Source organism: Schistocerca serialis, chromosome 4 (assembly GCF_023864345.2).
Source record: "Schistocerca serialis cubense isolate TAMUIC-IGC-003099 chromosome 4, iqSchSeri2.2, whole genome shotgun sequence".
Lineage (NCBI taxonomy): Eukaryota > Metazoa > Arthropoda > Insecta > Orthoptera > Acrididae > Schistocerca > Schistocerca serialis.
The window spans coordinates 662,391,942-662,411,701 of NC_064641.1; the positions used below are offsets into that span (position 1 = coordinate 662,391,942).

At 43.3% G+C, this 19,760-nt stretch overlaps 1 protein-coding gene across 1 annotated transcript in view; it reads right to left on the reverse strand.

The window, feature by feature from the left end:
- LOC126473132 (integrin alpha-PS2-like) overlaps positions 1-19,760 on the reverse strand; it is a 447,263-nt gene that overhangs the window by 192,517 nt on the left and 234,986 nt on the right. The window lies entirely within an intron of this gene.

Here is a 19,760-nt window from a genome sequence, read left to right on the forward strand (position 1 = left end):
AGCGCCGTTACACACGGTAAAAGAAACGAATGCGGATAAAAATACTAAAATTGTTGTCAAACAGTGAGGCGGAGACTTATGACATGACACTCATGCGCTCACTCCCACCTCACTCACGTTGACCCACACAGCGACTCTCACATGTCTTAAGACACTGAGAAAATGTGAAAGGTGCTATACATGGGATTGAAACAGAACTAAAACGACAGAGGAGCTAAAAGAAAGGCACAGGGAAATGTGACTGGCCGACCACTTACAAAAAACATGGGTGAGCCAGTCACTCTTTCAGCACATTAAGAACATCTCCCTAAAATTTGAGGAAACAAGTAGGACAAATCACACAATTGGAAAACTCTCACCACATTCGTTTGACCGTTCCTTGAAATAGAGGGCTGATCTATCGAAAAATCTGCCGTTGCCCAGTGGTCGGAAAATAAAACACAATCTAGTAAACGTGGCGCACAGTGATCTGCACGCCACAAGCACCACACATTGGAAGGTCTTCTCGCCGGAGTAAGAATCCACGCGTCGTAGGGCTGTGACCTATGCGAGGACGAGTAAGGAGAATCTCGTCCCGTCTCTGTGGCTGGGTGAAGGTACGCCACAGCCGCGTTGTGGGATTTACTAGGTGCAGCTTGTTGGCTCTCACTTCCAGCCATTCCACTTCCCGTCAACGCATGACTGCATATACAACAAAAGGCCAACGTAGTAGTACATGGTGTTTATAAATTAGTCGTATAAAAGTAACCTTTACTTTTCGAAATGGTAAATAACTTACACCACTGAATGCAGTATATCTTTAAGTTTCATTTACTCTTGTTTAATGTGGCTACCTTTTGTAACACGGGAAATGTCTCATGTGTAATCAGTTTCCTGCCAAATCCTATGCAGCAAGTCTTGATGTTTGGTGGCAACTGCTTGTGTTATCCATTGTCGCATTAGGGCGATTCACTTTATCGCAGATATAGAAGATGGCTTCGTCACTGTACACAATTTTATTAAGAAAATCATCTTCAGCCGGCATTTTGTTGAACATTTCTACACAAAATTCAGCTCATTTTTCTTTGTCACTTTTTCTACAGCTTGCAACAGTTCCAATTTGCAGGGTTTCAATGAGAGGCGTTCCCGTAATACCTTCCACACTGTAACACTAAGCATATTCAATTCTAAACTGGCATGGACTACGAACGTAAAACTGCCGAACTTGTCTAATTACTGCACCAAAGACTGGTGGCCGACTCTGACCCCGGCGTCCTACGTGATATACAACCATTTTCGGTGAAACGCTTGTACCAATTAATAACAGCTTATCTTGGAGTTGGTGGCTCACGATATGTACTCCTGAACTGTCTCCGAACTGCAGTAGCGGATTTGGATTCATGAATCCATAAGAAATACTGCACACTCTCTGCGCCATTATACGACTCACATGACGACTGTTGGAATAACTCATTCGCGCATGCCACCTAGTGGGAACGTCTGGAACTAACAGTGTTAGGCGGGGAAAAAAACCTTGAAGAAATATTGCATTCGATTCTGTATCAAACATTTCTGTAAGTTATTTACCCTTTTCACAATTAAACGTTACTTTTTTATAACTAGTTTATAAACACTCTGTATTATTGATTATCTCTCTTATTCCATTCGCTTATTGAGCGGAGGGAACGTGGCCATATGCCACTGTATGTGCCGTCATTTCATTTACCTTATCCCCGTTATCACTGCTAGGCTGTAGTATAATGCTCGCACAGCCATCTTCGAATACAAGTTCTCTACATTTAAATTTAGTGAACGGGGTTTCACAAGAACTGCGTCGCCTTCCTTCAGGGATTGCCACGTAAGTGGGGCCTGTTACTGCTCTACCAGCACGTCTCTGTTCTCGTTCAGTGCCTATTGTCATGGCTACTTGATAATGACTCCAAGCACTGAAATAATACTCTAGAATTGGTCGAATAGCGTCTTGTGCCAGATTTCATTTACAGACACACTGCACTTCTCCAGAAGCCTCCCAATAAATCTACGTATCCCTTTCGTCTTCCCAAATATTGATTTTACGCGATCGTCCCACATCATACCACATGTCATTATTACTTGAAAATTCTTATACGATGTGACGTACTTAAAATAGAGACGGTAAGGGCGGCTATAGGGGCTAGGGCGTTTTATTCTCTGCAGACCAGTGGCGAACTGTTTTAAAACTATTCACAGAGACTTTTTTGGTTTTGAAGCGATTTTTGGAGTGATAGCTGCATGTGGTATCCCAGTGAGGAATATTGCGTGTTTTCAGTGTTAAAATGTCGGCTAAACCATCTCTTTACAGAGTAAAAAACACTAGAATTCACGCGTTCCGAAGGTCAAGACTTCGTCGTAAGAGAATATCTAAAAGCGGAAGACATAAACGAGAGAAACAAAAATAGCGTGGCTACATGCCCTGCAGCCTTGTCTTCTTCCGGAGTACAGCAAGGACGTAGCCAAGATTTTGTCAAAAAGGGGGGGGGGGGGTCCGATTTGTGAAAGAGGTTTTTTACTTATTCCTAAAATTTCAGTGAACAACCATTTTATTCGACAATGATTCCGGAGTTTTCACCAAGCGGAGATATAATCTCCTTACTTAGGAGTGCCGTATTTTGAGAAACCATTAAGAAGCGGTAATGCTCCAATCTCCCCTCACCCTCCCAATCTTCTGCTTAAAGTCTGGATTTGAGCTGAGGAAGTGATTAGTAACAGACGAGCGCCAATATTTGGGACAGCGTGATTGTTACCGACAAGCTTTTGGAACAAAGAGATCTCTGTTCGAGAGAGAAGTTGGAACAATTTTTGATGTAGAAAATGCAAAGGATCCGTGATTAATAAGCCTTATACTTTGCCAAATTTAGTCATTTATGTATGCATCTCTCACTTTGCAATATAAGAGAGATCATTTTCTGCATTAAAGCATGTCCGTGCAGACAAATGCATGAGCCCAAATGAGACTAATTTGGATTATTACTTATTTAGTATATGGCTTTTAGTGCCGGAAGTCTCTAAGGAGATGCTCGGTTCTCCTTCCATACAGCTCTTTTCATTTAAGCAGAAGGGTTGCATCTGTAAGGGAATTAAAATCTTTCAGCAAAGAAAGGTATTCGGTAGGAATTAGCTGTGGCCTATAGTAAGGTATCAACCGCCGCAATTGCGGCCCACTGAAAATATCTTTTACAAACGAACGAACTATAGAATGTACTGTCATGCCGTACCCTATCCGCTCTCCACAAACCGATCCCCATCTTTCGCTATCGGAACTGGTTTTCATAACTGAGTGCCGCCAAAGTGACGCGATTGGACGTTTTGCCATTTGGGCTACTAAGGATAGAATATTCAGCAAATTTTTTTAAAGAAATGCAACCATTGCCGTTTGGGCAATATATTTGTTAAGCAACGCGGTTTTTGGGCAACACAGACAAATTCAAGAGTGTTTTTATGCACTGATTTTAGTTCACTTTATTTTAATTAAATGGTATTTGTAATGATATTCACCACCCAGCTGCCTTGAGAAATAGTGACATATTGCAACCGCAAAGTTCTAACAGCCTCCAAATAACGTATCCAGTGCTGACGTTAAACAGCTACAGATAGGTAATTAGGCTGTTATAGTAGTACATACATTGCTTTAACTTACCATAACGCTAGCAGATGAATTAAAACCGATTTTTCCCTTCTTTCTTGTTACAAATTTATCCATAGTCAGAAACCATCACAAGAGCACAAAGGAGAAAAACAAAAAAGCATAGCAATTACATAAAATTCAGCTGCAAGTAAGAGCAGAACTGATTACCAAAACAAGAGCTGAGCTCAAACGGGACCAGCAATTGGTCTTGGCTAAAATAGGAACGGGCGATAGCCGATAGTGCTATGGATGTACAGACAATTTAGATTTGTTGTTAGCCTTGCTCACTATCAATAGTGCGATCCCTTTTTCGTCGACCGAAAATCAAAATCTCTTTCAATTTTATTACACGTCAGCTTTGTCAGTGTGTAATTTCATTTCGGTGATGGGGGGGGGGGGGGGGTTCCGGAGCCTCTGGACCTCCCCCTTTGGCTACGGTCTTGTGTACACCAACAACAACGTCGACTGATGAAATATGAGGGTGTTTTGATAAGTCTAGTAAAAAAGGAAGAAAAATCTCTTTTTCGAAGACAACACATCTTACTTTTTGACATAGTCTCCTTTGAGGAATATATGCTTGGTCCAGCCATGCTGCACCTTTCTCATCCCATTGGAAAAACATGCACTGTCAAACTCTGCAAGATAGTCGTTGACTGCAACTTTCTTCATTTGATGTTTCTTCCCAGCAAGCCAAAGTTTCATGTTCGGCAGCACAAAGAACTTTCTTGGGCCTAGTGCTGGTGTATATGGTCGATGAGGAACTAATTTAACGCGCAATTCACGTACTTCCGCCGTTGTTATCGCTGAGTGTGGCATGGCTCATCATTTTGGTGAAAGATCACTTTTTTGCATGCCAATATTGGTCCATTTTCAGTCTACACATGTTGCAAACTATCCAATAACTAAGCATAATAGAGTCTAGCTATGGTTCCGCCTATTTCCAGGTAATCTATGAGGATTACTCTCTGGGAATCCCAAGAAACAATGGCCATCACCTTACCAGTTGCCAAAACTGTCTTTACCTTCTTCGTTGCACTTTCACCAGGGTTTGTCCATTGTTTTCACTGCCGTTTCAACTCTAGTGTTTAACGATACATCCAGGTTTCACCAACAGTCGCAAATCTACGTAAATAGTCTTGTGGGTTTCGTTTAAACATCGCCAGACATTGCGTTAAAATGTTTTGCCGGATGCCCTTTTTGTCGGTATTTCGCGGCACCCATCTCGCATACAGCTTTTTCACAGCCAGTTCCCCGTGCAGGATGTTATGCACTCGCGCAGTTGAGATGCCTACATTCTCAGCAATCTCACGAATTTTTATTCGGCTTTCGGCGGTCTCACATTACCGTATTTGTCAGTGGTTTCCTTTGTGTTGACTCGATTGGACGGCCGAAGCGCGCTTCGTCTTCGGTGCTTGCCCATCCAAGTTTAAATTCATTAATCAAAAAGCAAATGGTCTTCAATGATAGTAGAGAGTTGGGGGAACTTCATCCAATTCTGTTTTGATTTGTGTGGCAGTGCAACCCTTCATATGAACATTTTAATAATAACACGAAACTGTTTTCTCCATTTTCTGTATCAGTCGACACACTGTCTAGTTGAGACGGCTGGCAACAATGAACTGTGTGCTGTACATTGTTGAAATTCCTTATAGAATGACACTTCCTGACAGATTAAAACTGTGTGCCGGACCGAGACTTGAACTCGGGACCTTTGCCTTTCGCGGGTAAGTGCTCTACCAACTGAGCTACCCAAGCACGATTCACGCGCCGTCCTCACAGTTTTAATTCCGCCAGTACCTCATCTCCTACCTTCCAAACTTCACAGAAGCTCTCCTGCGAACCATGCAGAACTAGCACTCCTGGAAGAAAGGTTATTGCGGAGACATGGGTTAGGCACAGCCTGGGGGATGTTTCCAGAATGAAATTTTCGCAGGAGAGCTTCCGTGAAGTTTGGAAGGTATTGGCGGAATTAAAGCTGTGAGGACGGGGCGTGAGTCGTGATTGGGTGGCTCAGTTGGTAGAGCACTTTCCCGCGAAAGGCAAAGGTCCCGAGTTCAAGTCTCGGTCCGGCACACAGTTTTAATCTGCCAGCAAGTTTCATATCAGCGCACACTCCGCTGCAGAGTGAAAATTTCATTCTTTATACAATCCCTGGAATTATCAAGGTCACTAACGCTGAAGGCACAACAAAAATCTTCCATTCTTTCAAAGAAATTTGTCAGACTAATCAAAAATGGTTCAAATGGCTCTGACCACTATGGGACTTAACATCTATGGGCATCAGTCCCCTAGAACTTAGAACTACTTAAACCTAACTAACCTAAGGACATCACACAACACCCAGTCATCACTAGGGTTAGACTAATCAAACCACCCCGTATACTTAAATGGAACGGAATATGTGGTCCGTATCACCCAAATAACATCACATACGCTCTCAACCCGTGAGGTTCCATCCAGTTTGTTCCTCCCGTTCTGGGTGCTTCACTTTTTTTGGTGAAACAGTGTAGCTCCGCTCTTGTGCCTAGTGGTTAACGCTAGTGACGGTTGAGAGCAGCGCGCTCCTATTCGCGAGACGGTGAGCCGTTCCCACGCGTAGGCGAATTCCCGGAGAAGGGTGTGCGCGCACGTCGGAAAAACCAAAGAGGATAGCAAAAAAGAGCGTCCTGGCGCTTTGTTATTCAGGCCGGGACGGGCAGCACGAAAAAGGCGCCCGCTCTGCTACCTGCGGGGGAATATATCGTGGCCGAGTGGCCGCGCAGAATTTTAATTCGTCGCGTCGCGCCGCAGGGCTCGGCTGCCGTGGCGAGGCGGCGCGGCGTCTCCCAGCCACCAGCCAAGGGGGCAGGCAGCAGTCTTGCAATTCGCTGCGCCAGCTTCTCTAGCACGTTCAACGTTCATAAAATCGAACAAGACCTCTCCAGTATGGAGAGTGCCATTATACACTATAAACCGCGAAGGGATTATCCGAATAGAACGTAAATCGGTAGATGTGATGTTTATGTACAGACAAACAAACGATTACAATTACAGAAAAAAATGCAATATTTATCAAATAAAAATGGAAATGCCGTGTGGCGAGAACCTCCCGTCGGATAGATCGTTCGCCTGGTGCAAGCCTTTCGAGTTAACGCCCCTTCGGCGACTAGCGTGTCGATGGAGATCAAATGAGGATGATAAGGACAACACAACACACAGTCCCCCCCCCCCTCCCCATGAACCATGGACCTTGCCGTTGGTGGGGAGGCATGCGTGCCTCAACGACACAGATAGCAGTAGCATAGGTGCAATCACAACAGAGGGGTATCTGTTGAGAGGCCAGCCAAAACTACAGCCGTAATTTTTCCCGAGGGCATGCAGCTTTACTGTATGATTAAATGAGACAAGAAGAGAAGCTTTCGAAATGTGGTGCTAAAGAAGAATGCTTAAGATTAGATGGGTAGATCACATAACTAATGAGGAGGTATTGAATAGAATTGGTGAGAAGAGGAGTTTGTGGCACAATTAGACTAGAAGAAGGGATCGGTTGGTAGGACATGTTCTGAGGCATCAAGGGATCACAAATTTCGTACTGGAGGGCAGCGTGGAGGGTAAAAATAGTAGAGGGAGACCAAGAGATGAATACACTAAGCAGATTCAGAAGGATGTAGGCTGCAGTAGGTACTGGGAGATGAAGAAGCTTGCACAGCATAGAGTAACGTGGAGAGCTGCATCAAACCAGTCTCAGAACTGAAGACCACAACAACAACAACAACAACAACAACAACACACAGTTCCTGAGCAGAGAAAATCTCCGACTCAGCCGGGAATCGAACACGGCCCATTAGGTATGACATTCCGTCGCGCTGACCACTCAGCTACGAGGGGCGGACTATTTATGCAAGAGAAAGAGCTTCACAAGTTGAGCAAGTCAATAACGCGTTGGTCCAACTCCGCCCCTTGTGTAAGCAGTTATTCGGCTTGGCGTTGCTCGGCAGAGTTGTTGGATGTCCTCCTGAGGAAAATCGTGCCAGATTCTGTCCACCTGCCAAAACCTACCTTGGTCCCACTGAGAACGTTGGGAGAAGTATGGGCGGGTCTTTGAAAGTAGTTCGCGATTTTGACGATCTAACGCTCCAGTTGGACACAATTTGACACATATTCCTCAGGAGGACATCCAAGAACTCAAGCAGCGACAGGCCGAATGGCTATTTGCAGAAGGGCTAAAGGTGAATCGACGTGATGTTGAGTTGCTCAATTTGTGGCGCTTTTTCTCTTGAATAAATCACCAATTTTCTCTGAAATTGTAATCATGTGTTTGTCTGTACATACACAACACATATACCGATTTCCGTTCCATTCAGATAATCGCTTCGTGGTGCGTCGTTTTTTTCTGTCTTAGGGAGTAATTACGAAACATCGAATATTCCAGAACATACTTCCATTAAATTACTAAGAAAGCTCCAGATACGTTTAGGTAACATAAATATGAATAAAACAATATTTGCGAAACAGCAATCCTTCAGTCCGCAGTCCGCATCTATTGACTATAGCCGCGCGAGATTAGCCGAGCGGTCTAGGGTGCTGCAGTCATGGACTGTGCGTCTGGTCCCGGCGGAGGTTCGAGTCCACCCTCGGGCATAGGTGTATGTGTTTGTCCTTAGGATAATTTAGGTTAAGTAGTGTGTAAGCTTAGGGACTGATGACCTTAGCAGTTAAGTCCCATAAGATTTCACACACATTTGAACATTTTATTGACTATACCGCCCAGTTTGCATTTATGGCGAATCTCTTGCCCAGCACCAAGTCACAAGCAACAGGAACAGAAAAACAGGTGATTCGTTTATATAAGAAGAGTAAAAGAACGGACCCACAAAATTACAGACCTAGATCCCTAACTTCGGTTTGCTGCAGAATCCTTGAACATATTCTAAGTTCGAAAATAATAAATTTCCTTGAGGCGGAGAAGCTTATGTCCACGAATCAGCATGGTTTTGGAAAACCATCGCTCATGTGAAACTCAGCTATCCCTTTTCTCACATGATATACTTACTGAGAACTATGGATGAAGCGCAACAGGCAGATTCTGTATTTCTAGATTTCTGGAAAGCATTTGACACGGTGGACCACTACACGCTGTTAATGAAGGCTCCAGATATGTTTAGGTAACATGAAGATGTATAAAACAATATTTTCGAAACGACAATCCTTCAGTTCGCTGTCCGCATCTATTGACTATACCACATAGCTTGCATTTATGGCGAATGTCTTGTCCAGCACAAAGTCCCAAGCATATGCAGTAAGTTCACAGATACGTGAGTGGCTCGAACACTTCTTAAGTATAACTGTAATTTATTTATTACCTCTTATGTCAATTAATAGATAAAGGTATGCCATTTACCAATGTCTAAGTCATTGTCCATTGCGTGGACTACTTTTTGAATATGACTCCTGTCAAATGATGCCCCCTCTGCACAACACATTCATCCACGCGGCGTTGGAAGCTTTCCATAAATCGGCGTAACGTATTCCCTGGGACACTGCCGACGGCAGTTCTGATGCGATCGTTCAACTCAGGAATGGTGGCACAACGTGTTCGGAACACTTCTTGCATCAGGTAGCCCCAAAGGGAAAAGTCTGAACATGAAAGGTTAGGTGAGAGAGGCGGGCAGGAAATGTAACCAAAACGGGAAATTACTTTACCGGGAAATGTCTGTCGCAAGAAATCCATGCAAATTCTGGCCACCATTCCTGAGTTGAAGAATCGCATCAGAACTGCCATCGTCAATGTCCCAGGGAATACGTTAATAAATGGCATACCTTTAACTATTGACATCAGAGGTAATAAATAATTTACAGTTACTGCCTGATGGTGTGTTTTTAATATCCTACTATGAACGCTGCCGCACCCTGGCTCTCGACGACGAGTGTTCATCAGACACAAGGGTAACTTCAGGAGTGCCCAGGAAAGAGTGATAGCACCGTTATTGTTTTGTAAATACGTAAATGATTTGGCGGACACGATGGGCAGCAATCTGAGGTTGTTTGCTGATGATGCTGTGGTGTACGGCAAGGTGTCGAAGTTGGGTGACTGTAGAAAGATAGAAGATTACTTACACAAAATTTCTAGATGGTGTGATGAATTGCAGCTAGCTCTAAACGTAAGTTAATGCGGATGAGTAGGAAAAGCAAACCTGTAATGTTCGGATATAGCATTAGTAGTGTACTGCTTGACACAGTTACGTCGTTTAAATATCTGGGAGTAACGTTGCAAAGCGTTGTAATTGGAACGGTCATGTGAGGACTGTGTTAGGGAAGACGAATTGTCAACTTCGGTTTATCGGGAGAATTTTAGGAAAGCGTGGTTCATCTGTAGAGAAGACCGCAAAAAGAGCCGACCGCTGTGGCCGAGGGGTTCTAGGTGCTTAAGTCTGGAACCGCTGGACCGCTACGGTCGCAGGCTCGAATTCTGCCTCGGGCATGGATGTGAGTGATGTCATTAGGTTAGTTAGGTTTCAGTAGTTCTAGGGGACTGATGACAGGAGTTAAGTCCCATAGTGCTTAGAGTTATTTGAAATGCAAAAAGGACGCTGGTGCAACCTATTCTTGAATACTGCTCGAGTGCTTCGGATCCGTAGCAGGTCGGATTGAAGGAAGACATCGACGAAATTCAGAGGCGGATCGCTAGATTCGTTACTGGTAGTTTCGAACAACACTTAAGTGTTACGGAGATGCTTGGGGAAACCTGGAGGGAAGGCGACAAAAAAAATGGTTGAAATGGCTCTGAGCACCATGGGACTTAACTTCTGAGGTCATCAGTCCCCTAGAACTTAGAACTACTTAAACCTAACTAACCTAAGGACATCACACACATCCATGCCCGAGGCAGGATTCGAACCTGCGACCGTAGCGGTCGCGCGGTTCCAGACTGTAGTGCCTAGAACCGCTGGGCCACACTGGCCGGCGGGAAGGCGACATTCTTTTCGAAGAACACTGCTCAGAAACATCAGAGAATGACGGGACGATAGGACATGTGTTAAGACATCATGGAATAACTTCCATGGTACTAGAGCAAACTGTACAGGGTAAAAGCTGCAGGGGAAGACAAAGACTGGAATATATTCAACAAACAATGGCGGACGCAGGTTGGAAGTGCTGCTCCTGAGATGACTAGGTTGGCACAACAGAGGAACTTGTGATGAAGAGCATCAAACCAGACTTAAGACTGACATTAGTATTTCCTAAAGACGGCTATTTGAATATAACAAACCGTAAGATGTGTTTTCGAGAGTTACTGATGTGCCGCTGTCTCCAAACAGCATAAACCCTTAGCATGTAAGTACAACGTAAAAACGGGACAAATGCGAGTAGGACTCGCGCTCTGAGGGTTCTGTACAAAATTAATTATGTGTATAGATTAATTCCGTGTGGCTCAGTGGCCTTGTGCAAGCCTTTCTATTGAACACTTCGGCAACTTGCGTCGTCTCTAACCTGTCCCAATTATCCAACGGGGGAAAGGGGACCTACAGTCGGAAACGCGTGTTGTTTCTGGTGACTCCTCACGTCGTTGAGTTTGACTGCTAGTTCAAGGTGAAGACTGAAAAATCAGGGGCCCGACCGACTTTCTAGACCCGATCTCTCTGTTTTCGAACATTCGCTTTACCGCTAGACCACCAAGGTCCAGCATGTATATTGATAGTCCATCTATAGGTTTTGATGAGTGAGTTTGCGAATATTAAAATCTGTCACATATATATGGCCGTATGTTTTGACTGGATTGACCAAGAAGCTTAAATTATTTACACCACCTAGAAAACGTAGAGCTTTGAATTTGACATAAATTTCAACTTGATATCTCTACCCATTCCTTAGAAAAAGGCTTCTTAAAAGACGGACAGACAGAAAGAAAGAGAGAAAACAAAATGTGATATAATTATAAATTAGCAATTTCTAATTTTTCTTTACTTGTACTGTGAAACCTAGCTCCTTGCCAAATTTTATGATTCTAGGTGAACGCAAAGTACTATATAGGAGATGATGAGTGAGTTTCCGAGTATCAAACACTCTCTTCTAAGATAGGAAAATCGTCGCCCGCACAGAAATTGTCCAATTTTGACGGAAATCGATAGAAGTCATTTACATGAACGGACAAACAATGGTTTACAATTTCAGAAAAATTGGGTGGTTGATTCAAAGAGAGAGAGCTTCACACATTGAGCAAGTCAATAAAGCGTTGGTGCACCTCTGACACTTGTGAAAGCGTCTCCAGACACGTCTTCTGCCTGGAATCTCATTGGCTGGATTAGAACTGTCTACAATGAAGAGTTCCACTTCAAAATTAGCTACGATGAGCAGTGAAGACGTATCTGCAGACGCCCCAAAAAGCGGTGGGATAGCAACCTGATGTCGGCCGCCGTACGGCCCGACGACCTGAGTGATAGTCTGGAGCGCGATTTCTTTTGACAACAGGACCCCTTTGGTTGTCATTCGCGACACCCTTACAGCACACCGGTACGTCAACGATATTTTACGCATGCTGGCCTTACATTTCAACAGGATAATGCCCGCCCGGAACGGCGAGAGTTTCTGCTGCTTGTCTTCGTTCGTGCTGAACCGTACCATTGCTAGCAAGGTCGCCGGATCTCTCCCCAACTGAGAACGTTTGGAGCATTGTGGGAACGTGTCTCCAACCAGCTCAGGATTTTGACAATCTAATGCGCCATTTCGACAGAATTCGACACAATATCCCTCAGAAGGACACCCAACAACTCTACCAATCAACGCCAAGTTGAGTAACTGCTTGCATAAGGCCAGAGGTGGACCAACAGGTTATTCAGTTTTTCTGAAATTGTACTCATTTCTTTGTCTGTACATATACATCACAGCTACTGATTTGCGTCCCATTCGGATAATTCCTTCGTGGTGCGTCTTTTTTGCCGTGGAGTGTATTTGACGTAAATGGCCGTATCTTTTGATTTCATTTACTTAGAAGTTTAATTTTTCACGCCAGCCAGGGACGGTAAACTGTAGTATGTGACAAATTTCAACTTAATACCTCTTAACAGTTCATGAGAGAAAGCGGTCTTAACAGTCGAACAGACATACAGATAAACGAACAACAAAGTAATCCTCTAAGGGTTCCGATTTTATCGATTGAGCTACGGAACCCTAAAAACTGCCAGATAATCGACTTCAACTGCAAACGACTTATATGAAGATGGTATCTGTTCTTTCGGACATGTCCGAAAGAACAGATGCCATCGGTGGCCGTGCAGCTCTCTAGAATGAAATGATAATTAAATCAAGACCCTAAGCTGCCGACAGGCATTGATATACATCAACGGGGACAGTCAAAAATGTGTGCTCCGACCATGACTCGAACCCGGGATCTCCTACTTACATGGCAGACGCTCTATCCATCTGAGCCACCGAGGGCACAGAGGACAGTGCGACTGCAGGGATTTATCCCTTGCACGCTCCCCGTGAGACCCACATTCCCAACTTAATGTTCACACACTACATTCGTAGAGCCCCTGCCCATTACACTCATTACTCGCGGCAGACAATCTTACCGAGTCCCGTAAGAGTTCGGGCAATGCGTGTGCATCCAGCACAGGGAGGTCAATGGACGGTTAGCCTTAACTATATGAAGATGGTATCTGTTCTTTCGGACACGTAAGATTGTCTACCGCGAGTAACGAGTGTAATGGGCTGGGGCACTAAGAAATAAGATGGTTCAAATGGTGCAAATGGCTCTGAGCACTATGGGACTTAACATCTATGGTCATCAGTCCCCTAGAACTTAGAACTACTTAAACCTAACTAACCTAAGGACGGCACACAACACCCAGCCATCACGAGGCAGAGAAAATCCCTGACCCCGCCGGGAATCGAACCCGGGAACCCGAGCGTGGGAAGCGAGAACGCTACCGCACGACCACGAGATGCGGGCTGGAAATAAGGTGGTCTCGCGGGGAGCGTGCAAGGGATAAATGCCTGCAGTCGCACTATCCTCTGTGCCCTGGGTGGCTCAGATGGACAGAGCATATGCCATGTAAGTAGGAGGTCCCGGATTCGAGTCCTGGTCGGGGCACACATTTTAAATTATCCCCGTTGATGTATATCAACGCCTTTCGGCAGCTTAGGGTATTGGTTTAATTATCATTTCTTTGCAAACGGCTTAATCGAATATGACGTCTCTTAAGTTTTACTTGTGATGCAGAAAGCGATGTTGCATCTTACTAGCCAAGTTCCTTTCCATGCTGCAAACATTTGACGCGTCTGATTCGTTCACCCTTGGGAATGCTTCTCAACGTGAAATTCCACGTTGTGGCGTCACAAAGCTCGTCCATCTCCACGCCTACGTTTGCTTTCACGCCTCCTGGGAAGGCAGTTTTAGCTCACAGCGAAAACTTGGGTTCTGCCGGCACTTACGGTGTATGTCAACTAGAAAGCATCTTTTATAAGCACTTGCTGACATGTTTACATTAGAACGAAGACTTGCTCAGGTTCACTTCTGTTAGTTACTTGAACAAGTTAATCGCGGGAACTTCCTGCAAGTAATGGCGGAAGTATTTTTACACTGTAGTCGTGTCGTGAGATAGCTGAGTGAAAGTTTACAGTAACGAGCTAAAAACCAAAAGAGCTGTCCCAGTTGTTGCATTATTAATATCGAAAAAATGTAAAGAACAAAAAAACGTTAAGACAAAGAGAAATGTTTAGGGGAAGAAATGTATGTCGTCCTTGTTCATATGTACTGCTTCGGAGATAATGAAATCTCCCCATCCCTACAGGAGTGTCTAGTCCTATTTCAGTAGGTAGCTCTCGGTAATGATAAACAGATGTTATTGAATACAGAAAAATGCGCACATAAAACTGAGTCTGTAGCTTGTGGAGCATGCTGCAGTTATCGTAAGCGTGTATTTGCGAAGAAGTTTCATTGTTTAGTATCATACTGACATCGATAACAATAGACTTACTGGCTTAGTTGGGCACCACGGCGAACAAAGCATTGCCTTAATTTAAAGAATACCCCTGGAATATCTTGAAGTGACTTTGGACAAATACGGAATTCTGAAATCGAAATGCCCAGTTAGGGATTCAAGTCCATCTCCTCCCGAAGACGCGTCCACTGTCTTAACCGCTGCACCATTTAGATTGGTGCATCGGTGTAAACAAATGTGATGTAATGTTCGTGATTAGACGAATAACTTCTGTGGTCACAACAGCAAAATAAGTAATTAGGATCAACAGCATTAATCCAACATCTAGAGTTACCCATCACTCTAAACGAGTCGAGATGAAAGACGTGAATATTTAGTGGGAAAATTCCTGCGCCCCCAGTGAGAGAATTCTGAAGACGCGTAACACTATGAAACATTTTCTTCCAGGAAGTTTTTTGTTCCTGAAAAGCCATTTTTTATCTTTATCAAGACACAATCTCAGAGGAGATAAGACACACGCGATTCGTCACCGGTTTCTGCAGTCAGCGAGGAGCCTCTGCGAATTGCTTAATTCTCTGAAAACGGTCTACAAGAATTCCTTCACGTAACTCGTAACGGGCAAATATTGAAATTCTCAGAACCTGTCCTCGGAGATAAGACGAACAGCATTCGGCTTTCACTGCTGCAAATAGGATGGTAAATTTTGGGATAATTTGGCACAGATGGAAGTTTTTTTTTTTTTTTTGTTTCGAACACCAACCGTAATTTGAATGAACCGTGACTGTAGTGATTAACGAATTAAAAATGTGAATGCAGTAAGCTAAAAATGTTCTCAGCCGCAAGATTGGTTTGAAAAAGTAGTGTTTTTTACTAGGCATGACGCAGGATGCTGTTGGAGATTACATAAGCAGCAGTCAAATACAAGTGAGAGAGTGGCGCAGGATGCTGTTGGAGATTACATAAGCAGCAGTCAAATACAAGTGAGAGAGTGGGAAAAAGTAAGTAAATTGCCTATTATTTCAAAAGCCATATCCGTTAATACATTTAACACACTGTGAGACAAGACCTTCAATGTCTTCACGGTAAAATTGTTCGGAACCGCGATTGTATCTAGGCGTGACCTCTTCATCCTAAGGAAATCGACGGCTTCAGGGCTCCAAAAAATATGTAAATCACATGGTGAGACATCGGGACTGTATGGAGGATGGAGGATGTGCAAGGGCTTCCCGGCGAAACTTGTGTAGCGTAGTCGAAACAACCTTGGCAACATTCCTGGGCGTGTGAACATGATGGCGCACTAATTTTTGCAAAGGCTCCACGTACCACTCTGCGTTAATTGTGACACCGTGTTCCAGAAGGCCCATGAACAGCGGGTTGAGAATGTAATCGCTCCGATGCAGGACAATGCCCGCCCACATGTTGCCAAGGTTGTTTCGACTACGCTGCAGAAATTTCGCTGGGAAGCCCTCACACATTCTCCACACAGTCCCTATCTCTCCCCATATGATTTCCATATTTTTGGAGCCCTGAAGAAAATATCCGTAGCCATCGATTTGTTTCGGATGAAGATGTGGACGCCTGGGTACAATCACGGTTCCGTAGGCAACCGCAAACATTTTTCCATGAACGCACTGACCGTCTTGTCTCACAGTGGGAGAAATACGGCGTGTGATCAAAAAGTAAAGGGAACTTATATATATATATATATATATATATATACTAAGATGGTATCTGTTCTTTCCGACACGTCAACGCCTGTAAGCAGCTAAGGGTGTTCATTTCATTGTAATTTCATTCTCACGAGCTGCATGGTCACCAATGGTATCTATTCTTTCGGACATGTCCGAAAGAACAGATACCATCTTAGTATATAAAGCTCACCGGCCACTTGACCATCTTCTTCTGTGCGAATGCACAAACAGAGCCCGAACTCTTACGGGAATCGGCAACGCGCCGCGAGTAATGAGCATAATGGGCGGGGGCACTACGAATGTAGTACGGGACAATACGTTGAGAATGTGTTTCGCGGGAGGCGTGCCAGAGATAAATCCCTGCATTCACGATATCCTCTGTGTCCTCGGTGGCTCAGATGGGGTCGGCACGGTAGCTCAGCGTCAGAGAGCTCCTTGGCCTCTGTAATAAAAAACTGAGTGGAAGGATCAACAAACGAACTTTGACGGATGTCATGTGACGTCCGCAACGACCAAACACAACGAACAAAATGAAGGAAGAAGAAAAAAAAAAAGGATGGATAGAGCGTCTGCCATGTAAGCAGGAGATCACGGGTTCGAGTCCCGGTCGGGGCACACATTTTCATCTGTCCCGTTGACGTATGTCAACGCCTGTAAGCAGCTAAGGGTGTTCATGTCAAGGGAATTTAATTTCGCGGGCTTTATACATCCGATGTTCAAAACTTTTCATCTTGTTGGTACACTTGTTCCTAACGTACGTTTGCATTTTCTGCTGCTTTGAATATTTAGTTTGTTGTTCACAGTATAACACTATTTGTTTATGGTTCATCTAAATTTTTTATATTTTTTGCTTTAAAGCTTTCGCATATTGGTACTATATTTTCTGTATAAGCCAAGTAAAGTGTGTTATACTGGAGGTTGAAGTTCTTTGCATTATATGTGAGTAATGTCTGTAAAATACTAAGTAAATTGTTTGTTACGTAAAATAATTTTCTCATGATATTTTGTATTTAAAAATATTTGTGTGTATAAACTGTTCATGTTGATGCAAATTTGACAATTGTAAGAAATGATCACGCTTAGGAACAATGTAAGAAATAAGTGTTATGTAAAAGCCAGAGTGCTTTCGTTTGAAACTAAAGTGGCTCTGGGCAGGTGGCAAGAGTGAATTAGCGCGGTGCCTAGAGCAAGCACGGGAAGTGAGTTGATGGCTCTAAGCACTGGAGCAGGAATAGTACCATCATTGGAATGTGATTTGGCAGACAGCAGCGCCATGGTTCAACAAATGGCTCTAAGCTCTATGGGACTTAACATCTGACGTCATCAGAGCTCTCGACTTAGAACCACTTAAACCTAACTAACCTAAGGACATCACACACATCCATGCCCGAGGCAGGATTCGAACCTGCGACCGTAGCAGCAGCGCGGTTCCAGACTGAACCGCCTAGAATCGCTCTGCAACAGAGGCCGGCGGGAAGGAAGTCACACAGTCTGTAGGCAGCAGTCATTGAGGCAACTCCCTTGTGGAGCGGGAGAAGCTTTCCCTGCAGAGTTGCACAAAAATGCCTTGGATGAAGACTGCAAGCGGATTACGGTATAGCTGCGCGTTGTTGGGCTACTGTAGGTGAAATTGAACGACGCCAAGAAGAGAAATTGAGCCCATACAGCAAGATACTTGCAGGCCAGATTGTGGGTGGTGTAACCACCATAATTATTTGCCTAACTCAAGCCTACAGCCACCAGAAAAGATTTTTTTTGGTATTTTACTTTTGTACTGCGTGAACCATTAATTTAAAGTGTGTTGTATTAGTGAATAATCATTCTTGAACTTTAAAGAAACTGGTCCACCCTGTTATTTCATCCTAATCATACACATATATAGGTTTCCTTCCTGGTGTTTGATTAATGCAAATATCCTGGTTTACAGACTTATGAAATGCCAAGTTAATATAAGAGGCAGCATTTAAATTGTTTGTGTGTAAATATTGAGATATGTGTATCAAGGACTAAATCCTGTAGTAATGAAATTACGTCTCAGTAGTGGCAGAGTTTAAACTGAATAGTGTGAATTTAAATGTAATTTTGAATCATAAGGTTAGAGAGTTCATAAATATTTTCACCTTGAGCAATAGTTGAAGAAAAGTTGTCTTAGTTGTTTCACTGAAAGACGTAATGAAAATTTTAGTTAGTAATAATACGTCCACGTTTTTCTGAACTATTGCAAAGTGTTATAGTAAAAGTTTGCTTACGTAAAATTCAGTCAGCGTGAAGTACAGTTACTAGAATCTATTAAATGACTGTACAGAGATAGCTCAAAGAGTAATAGCTTGTGAAAGGAAATTCCAGTAAGAAAGAGGTTTTCTTGAAGTGAAATGTTCAGTATAAAAGGTGTCTGCTTTAGTGTCTAAGTATTTTAATATTTAAGTTTGTTCGTTGTGGAAAGTGTGCTTTTCTAAAGATCCCCCTGGCCAATTTTTTTTAGCTTCCTTGAAGTTATCTACTGGGCTTTTTCTCTTTTAAAACGTAATGTGTAAGTGTTTAGTAGTCAAATAAACAGTGCTTTTCTAAAGGTCCCCCCTGGCCATTTGTTTTAGCTTCCTTTAAGTTATATACTGGCGTTATGTACAAGGGTGTAGTGGTCAAATAATTCCGATGTCTGCACCAACATTGTTTACGTGGAGTAATATTTATTTGAAGAAGCAACTTAAAAATAACAAGAAAGTAGGCAAAATTCATAATTCTGCTTTTCCAATGCTTCACTGTTTCATTGCCTGGATAGGCTGGCGAACGTTAGTAGATATTTTAAACCACTAAATGAACTTGGAACTGAGTTGTCCTAGCTTCAACATAATACTCTTCATACTGCGTTTGTTTCTAAGTGCTGGGTAAGATCTTAGGAAAAGAATTGAATAGTCTGATTTACTTATCCATTAGACACAACACACGGTCAAATCCTGTAAAAAGGGTAGCTCTATTGATTAGCTTTTCCTATTAACAGGACTATCCTCCCGTAGTGTACTTTATTTGGAAACCAAATTTAGTAAGAGGGTTATACATAGAGACAGGTTTTTCTGTTATTTAGGTAAAAGCATGCTAAATTCCAATAGTAGTGGTAGGGTTATAACAATCGGAAAGGTTATACGAAAAAGACGGTTCAAAGAATTTGCATCAAATTTCGCTTGAAAAATGGAATAAAGTGTAGCACAGCATTCGAAATGGTGACTGTGGGTTTTGACGAATCTACTGTGAGCAAGAGAAGAATTTACGAGTAGTACAAACGTTTCAAAGAGGGTCGAGAAAACGTTGAAAACGACGACCGCCATGGACGTCCTGACACATCAATTACTGACGACATTGTGGAAGAAGGTTCTGGAAATCGCCGAATCACCATCAGAGAGGTAGCTTATGATGTCGGCATGTCCTTTGGCTCGTGCCAAGCAATTTTTTCGGGATGTTTTGGGCATGTAACATGTAGCAGCAAGGTTTGTTCCGAAATCGTTGACT